The sequence below is a fragment of the Nicotiana sylvestris genome, chromosome 11, assembly GCF_000393655.2.
Source record: "Nicotiana sylvestris chromosome 11, ASM39365v2, whole genome shotgun sequence".
In the NCBI taxonomy this organism is placed as follows: Eukaryota; Viridiplantae; Streptophyta; class Magnoliopsida; order Solanales; family Solanaceae; genus Nicotiana; species Nicotiana sylvestris.
In genome coordinates this window covers 96,964,781-96,972,595 of record NC_091067.1, presented here as the reverse complement: position 1 = coordinate 96,972,595, position 7,815 = coordinate 96,964,781, and the positions used below count along the sequence as shown (strand labels likewise).

Below are 7,815 nucleotides of genomic sequence, written 5' to 3'. Positions count from 1 at the left end.
AAATGTCCGCAATAACCCTCTTCCTGATCATAGGGGAAAGGGAGTGAATGTGATAGAAACTGATGAATAATAGGATCAGGAGGGATCCATCATACATATTCGAGAGTGGGATGCTCTCAAAACATCTTCTATCACCCTCTTATCCATTGTGGTGCAAACCTACGCACCGTTTGAGGTCCAGGTAGCTGCATCTTTCACTGTGATGGTGGCTCCAACACCATCTTATAAGTTTGATAATGTCCCATGGGATTAAATGGTGAAGGTGAGAAGAAAAGGAAAATCCAAGGTGGAAAAGACAGGTGTTGCGCAAGGAATGACCAGAACTGGCAGAGTTTATACACCCAAAAATCTTTGAGGAACAAGCAAAGAGACTACATCTAAGCCACTTGTAATGAAAACAAGCACTGATGATCTTTGAAGGAAGGTACAAGTGAGAGAATACTCTATTGTTGATCACCTGAACAAGACTCCCGCCCAGATATCCATCTTATCGATGTTGAAACATTCACATGCGCACAAGAATACCTTGATGAAGGTATTAAGCGAAGCTTATGTGCCTACCAGTATCACTAGTGGGAAGATGGTTAATACGGTAGGGAAGGTACTAGAGAGTCACAAGATTACTTTCCACGAAAATGAGCTACCGCTAGAAGGGTTGAGTCATAACAAAGCATTGCACATCACTGTGCAATATAAAAACAAGTTCATTGCCAGGTTCTGATAAACGGGGGTTCAAGTCTAAACATATGCCCGCTGACTACTTTGACAAGAATAGGTAACGGACTACATGAGATAATGATGGGCAACATGAATGTCAAGGCATTCGATAAGTCTCAAAGAGCCACTATTGAGGAAATCAACCTCGATCTGCAGATGGGCCTGACCTGGTTTGATATTGAATTCTAAGTGCTAGACATATCCACCACCTACAACTTGTTATTGGGACGACCGTGGATACACGCAGTTGGGGTAGTCGCTTCTACTCTGCACTAGGCTATGAAGTTCGAGTGGAATCATCAAGATGCGATTATTCATGGAGATGGAAGTAACCCTATCTACACCAACCAGACTGTGCTAGCTATTGCAAATAGGAGGAAATTGGGAGGAGAAACATACCATAGCATTGAGCGAGTAAACACAATTAAAAAAGGTCGATGGTAGAGCAACAAGATGAGAGCATACAGATGTGGTTGGGTATGAACCAGGCAAGGGTCTTGGTCCAAAGCTTCAAGGTATCATGGAACCGATACGACCACAATGTCATGGAACAACCTTTGGTCTCGAGTACAAATATACCATCCAGGATTACCAGGATTGGACACCGTCGTGGCGTGACTCTTACTATCTATTGAAATAAGTGTAACAACCCCACCGATTATTTTGACATTCGAACTTCCCTCGAAAGTTTGAGGGCATGAGTAGCTCTATATGATGTACTATGACTTGTGTGAATCATCAATTTTGCTTTTCAGGTTATTCGAAATTGATTTAGAAGGATAAATTTCAGGTTTGAAACTTAAAGTTGAAAGGGTTGATCAAGTTTGACTTTAATGAATTTGACCCCGGAATAGAGCTTTGATGGTTCTGTAGGTCTGGAAGGTGATTTCAGACTCGAGCATATGCCCGAATTTAAATTTAGATATTTCTAGAAGGTTTCGACACTAATTGGCGAAAGTTTAAAATTTGAAGGTTTGGAAAATTCATAAGTTTGACCGAGACTTGACTTTAAAGATATCGCATTTTGATTATGGTTCCAGGAATTGGAATAGCTTCTTTATGTTATTTGGGACTTTTGGGCAAAATTTGGATTCATTCCGGGTTGATTTGATATATTTCGGTGCAAGTTTTGAAAATTAAAAGTTCAAAGTTCATTTAAGTTTGAATTGAGGAGCAATTTGTCGTTACGATGTTTTATGCATGATCTGAGACCTCGAGTAGGTCCGTCTTATGTTACGAGACTTTTTGGAATGTTCGGACGTGGTCCCGAGGGCTTGGGCATGTTTCGGATTGATTTTGGGCTATTTTTCTTCATGTTTCCATTGCTGGTGTGTTCTGGTTTATGGTGTCGTGATTGTTCTTCGTGACTGCGGATTAGGAGATGCGATAGTGTAAAGGAAAATATGGAGCTGGGTTGTTTCTTATTTGTGATCGCGATTGGACAGACGTGATCACGTAGCTTAGTGCTGAAGACTGCGCATAGTGAATATCGCATTCACATCGAGCTAAGATAAGAGCTGGAATTAGAAGCTTCTTCAACGCATTCGCGTAATATTGGACATGTTAGTGAAGATTGGGCGCTTGTGTTCTTTGTGTTCGCATGAGTTGATTTGCGATCGCGTAGGGTATTTATTGGAGGCAATGTTGTTGTTCTTTGCATTAGCGAAGCTTTATGCGCAATTGCATAGGGTATTTTCTGGGGCAGTGTTTTTCCTTCTTTGCGATCGCAATGTTATTTTCGCGATCGCGATTCATTGATTTGCCCAGTGATTATAACGTACTCTGTTTCTGGGGTTTCGGCCATTTTAGCATATTTAGAGCTTTGGAGCTCGGATGAAGATGATTTTTTAGGCTATTTTTGCCATATGGATTGGGGTAAGTGGTATCTTCTCGGTTATGATTTTATTTCATGAATCTATCTTCGTTTTTGTCTTTTGATTGAGGATTTCTCTAGAGAAATTGGGGGGTTTTGTCTAAAGTTTCATAGAGTGAATTTTTGAGTCTTGAACATCGATTCAGATTCAGATTTGAATGAAATTTATATGGTTGAACTCATAATTGAATGGGTTATCAGATTTTGTGAGTTTTGTCGGGTTCCGAGGTGCGGTCCCAAGTTTTACTTTTTGGTTGACTTTGGGGTTTTGTTTATAGATTCGACCTTTATCGTTTGAAATTACTTCCTTAGGCATAATTTTTTGTATTTGATTTGCTTCTGGCTAGTTTTGAGCCGTTCGAAAGTCAGTACATGTGGGATGACATTTTTGATGTACCGTTTGGCTTGCTCAATAGTGGATTTGGCTTCTTCGAGGTAAGTAACACTTCTAAACTTGGTGTTGAGGGTATGAACCCCTGAATATACATGATATGTGTTTGGTGTTGAAGTGATGCACATGCTAGGTGACAGACGTGTGAGCGTGCACCGTGTAAATTGTGACTCGATTATTTCTGTAATACTGTGTAGTTACCTAATCTTATTTGTAACCATGAAATCTCTACGTGCTAGAGTAGTTGAGTTATGATCCATGTTAGAAACCATGTCTATGTCATATGCTTATCCTATAAGGACCTACTGAGATCATTTTTGCTATTGAGTTATTTGCTTACATTGCAATTACACACTCAATCATACACATTCATTTACATATCATATCTCAGCCTCTATTATCATTCGTTGTAACATCATATTGTTATCATCATTTGGTCTGATTGCATGAGATTTGTAAGCTCGAAAGACAGGAGAGATTGATGATTGAGTTGGGGCCTGAAGGCCAGATTGTGAGTAATATTGATAGGATCGTGTTGCACGCTGTAGCAGGAATTTTATATATATATATGATCGTGTTGCACGCCGCAACAAGACTCAGGGCTATATATATGTGGATTCGGTTGCGCTCCGCAACAGGTTAGAGCTACATGTGGATCATCTTGTCCGCCGTAGTATGTTATTATAGTGCTTGGGCTGGATTTGCTCCTGCGAAGTCTGCACACCGAAAGTGAGCGCAATTGCTATTGATTTTTGGGCTGGATCTGTGATGAGTGAGAGTGCGAGACAGTGAGATTTAGTACTCTGAGAGTGTGAGTACATGAGTTCATCAGTGAGAGGCATTGCATTATCACGCATACTTGAGATACAGTCTTAGAGATGCATTTCCTTATGCTACCCAGTTTTGCGGACATTCATAATTTCACATATTGACATGTAGGCATAGAGATGTATTTTCCTCATGCTATCTGAAAATAAAACATCTTATTTATTATTTAAATGTTTTTGGGAAAAATCACATATTTCAAACTTTCTCATATGTTTTTGTGTTTTCGGTGAAAGATTTGGGATTTACTATTATACTTGAAAAACATGCCTATTTTCCGTAACTATGAACGAGTTAAGCTTCTTATCTCTGAGTTATTTTCATGGACCATTTCTATTATATCGTTATGAATTGTGGCTGGTTTATTGGAGTTGGACTCTATTCTTGTCCCAGCTCATCACTACTTTCATGTTAAGGTTAGGTTTAATACTTATTGAATACATTGGGTCGATTCTACTCATACTATATTTCTGCACCTTGCGTGCAAATGTTGGATGCTGATATTGCTGTATACGGCGGGAGCTGGATTTAAAGATGTAACTGCATTCCGGTCAAAGCTTCCTCTTGATCTTAGTAGCTTTAAAATTTTAATCTATTCATGTATATTTCAAACAGATGTGTACTTTATTTCGTACCAGCATTGTAAATTCAAAATATTAAAAGCTCGTAATTTGTACTATGATTCCTTGGGAAATTCTTTGTATAAAAGCAGTTGTATTATCATTCTTTTCTTAATAATTCTCATTAAATTGGATAGTTATTAGTTGGCTTACCTAGCGGGTTGATTTAGGTGTCATCACGACTAGTTGAATTTTGGGTCGTGACAAGTTGGTATTAGAGCTCTAGATTCATAGGTTCTATAAATCATGAGCAAGTGTCTAGTAGAGTCTTGCGGACTGGTATGATGACGTCCATACCTATCTTCAAGAGGCTACAAGACATTTAGAATAAACATCACATCTTTCCTTGTCATGCGACATTGATTCAGCTTTAAGCGTAACTCTTTGAATTACTTCCACGCATTCGTATGCGCATGTGAGCACTCGGTATCAGCTGTGTATTGACAGCTTGTGATTTCATGAATGGTGTGAGATGTGATTTCATGAATGGTGTGAGATGTGATTTCTGTATGCTGATGATAGGCCAATCTGGAGGACTTGAGGCCGTGTTTTGACTGCAGCTTGAGCACGAAGAATTCAGTTGTGTGAGCACGTGCTTTTGGACGTATAAGTCCCGATAGTGTCCCTATGAGTAGAATTTCTGGCTCGATGAGTGGCTGGATGGCTATATGATAAGTATGATATGACTGTGGGATGTGTTCAGGTGGATTGAATATGACAAGAAGAGTTTGCTTGAGATGTAAAAAGGACTATTGGGTGCTTGATTTCTATCTTGATGTGACGTATAGTTTCATGTTATGGGTGTGTTAAAGTATCTATCATGTTGTTTAAGTGGGAAACAAATCAGATTCTCGTATTTTGTTGATGGGCTCAGACTCAGGAAGATCAAGTGATTGCGTAGTAGCTGGAGCTGTGAAAGCGCATAGAGAGATGTTAGTTTGAGGCTAAGCAAGTAGGTTATAACTTATGAGGTAATCTACGGATATGTGGTCCTTATGATGTTGTGTGGAGACCTTCTTTTCTACCAATGGGTAATATTTATGAGATTTGAGTTTGGATCGGTTGTAATAGTTGACCAGACAGTCACTGTGATGAATGCAAGATTCACAGATGATTTGAGTTTGGATCGGGGGTTATTTTCTCATCGGCTTATCTGGTGTAGTGTTTTTTCAAATCAGCACGTCCACTAATGTGTAACTTATATCAATTAAATTAAGGATTCACAGTGGATTAAACCAAATCAATTCTGCTTGCTCTGAGACAACAAATGGACACTAGCATCAACAATTTCTAGCATATCCAACAACATCGTCCAAGGCAACAAAAGGACAGTTGCATCAACGATTTCCAACGGAAACAATCACGTCTAATGAAAACCAAGGAAACTTTTGCTCATTAGAGACCATTATCACTGGAGATTAGTTTCAGACAAATAAGATCGAAAGACAAAAACGAGACAAACAAAGGATGCCAACAATAGCCTTAAAACATTTTGGCTAAAAATTAAAGTCAATGAAACAACACAACCCCAAATAACCGATATCATAAGAAAACAAAGGCCCTTAGAACAATAACAGCACACGGCAACAACGGACAAATTTTTCGGCCAGATTCGTGGTGTAACAAGGGTCGCCGGAAAGTTATATTTCAGGCCAGAACCTTTAGACCTGAGCTTTACCTATAACAAACCAGAAAATCAAGGAAACATTCACAAAGAGTCAGTGGAAAACACACACACATATATATATATATAACCGGAGACGGTCAATAGTAACGAACTCAATATAACAAGCAACAATGCATGCGAACGACTCGCCAGTGATGAACCTCCGCGTGGTCGTAAGAATAACAGAAAATAAAGGAGGCTAACGTTTAAAGCCAGATCTGAGTGGATCTGTAACATTCGAATCAACGGCCAACCCGACGGCGACACCTGGCGGCTTAAAAGAAAAATGAGGAGGGAGTGGACTGAACTTCCCTCGCCGACATCATCTTCTCCAGTGGCCTGTAGGACAAAGGAACAAGGCGAGAAGAGAAATGCATAGAGAGAAGCGGGGGGGTTAAGGGGAAGGAGGAGTCACTGGCCGCCGATGATGAAATCTGGCGGTAGCGTGGTGGCCGATCACCCAAGGAGGATGTGAGGGGATGGGACGGCTTTTGGCTTCTCTAAAATGAGAAAAGTTTTTATTTTGCTAGGGTTTTTAATGAACTAAAAATATGATATTATAAAGTGTGTGTGTTGTGTAGTGTATTTGTTTATGTAGTGTGTATGAAATGAAATATGTGATCTTTCCTTTTTAGAAAAATAAATGTAAAAATGTAAAAGAATGGTCAATATGTAGTCAAGATGTAATGTCACATCGGTGTCACGTGCACAATAATGTCATGTCGTGTCAATGTCTAATCGTATCAAATGTCTTGTCACATCGAATGTTGACGAGGCATTCAATTTGACCATACTTGATCCGTATTTTAAAATTAATTCTATTGGCTTCTATGTAACTAGTAGACTACAACAACAATCCAGTATAATCCCACAAGTGGGGTCTGGGGAGGGTAATATGTACGCAGACCTTACCCCTACCCCGAAGGGTAGAGAGGCTGTTTCCAGAAGACCCTCGGCTCAAAAAAGCAATAGGAGATGATATATTAGTACCATAAAAATGCTAATAAAAATAACAACAATTTATAAGAGATATGAAATATAAAAAATACAGGATACGAAATACGAAATACGAAATAGATGGCTGGTATAGTACAACTAGAAGGTAAAGCCCTGCATCAATAGACGACCACTGACATTCCTAGTCTAACTCCTAACTAGATAGTCTCTCTCACTTGTGCTGTAGAAATATTCACACTCTCCCCTAACCTACAACCTTAATGCTCGACCTCCATAATTCCCTATCAAGGGCCATGTCCTCAGTAATCCTAAGTCGCGCCATGTCCTGTCTGATCACCTCTCCCCAATACTTCTTAGGTCTCCCTCTACCTCTCCGCGTGCCCACTACAGCCAGTCGCTCACACCTCCTCACCGGTGCATCAGTGCTCCTCCTCTGAATGTGCCCGAACCATCTGAGTCTTACTTCCCGCATCTTGTCCTCCATGGGGGCCACACCCACCTTCTCTCGAATATCTTCATTCCTAATCTTATCCATCCTTGTATGCCCGCACATCCACCTCAACATCCTCATCTCTGCTACTTTCATCTTCTGGGTGTGTGAGTTCTTTACCGGCCAACATTCAGTTCCATACAACATGGCAGGCCTAACCACTGCTCTATAAAACTTACCTTTTAGTAACGGTGGCACTTTCTTGTCACACAAGACTCCCGACGCTAACCTCCACTTCATCCACCCCACCCCTATACGGTGTGTGACATCCTCGTC

At 40.1% G+C, this 7,815-nt stretch overlaps 1 long non-coding RNA gene across 1 annotated transcript; it reads right to left on the bottom strand.

Annotated features, from left to right (window-relative positions):
• Positions 1–5,793: 5,793 nt before the first annotated feature.
• Positions 5,794–6,658, bottom strand: LOC104233477 (uncharacterized). Its single transcript, XR_712653.2, has 2 exons — positions 6,297–6,658; positions 5,794–6,104 (listed from the first exon to the last, which is right to left on the bottom strand). It is a non-coding gene; the product is annotated as an uncharacterized lncRNA (long non-coding RNA).
• Positions 6,659–7,815: the final 1,157 nt, after the last annotated feature.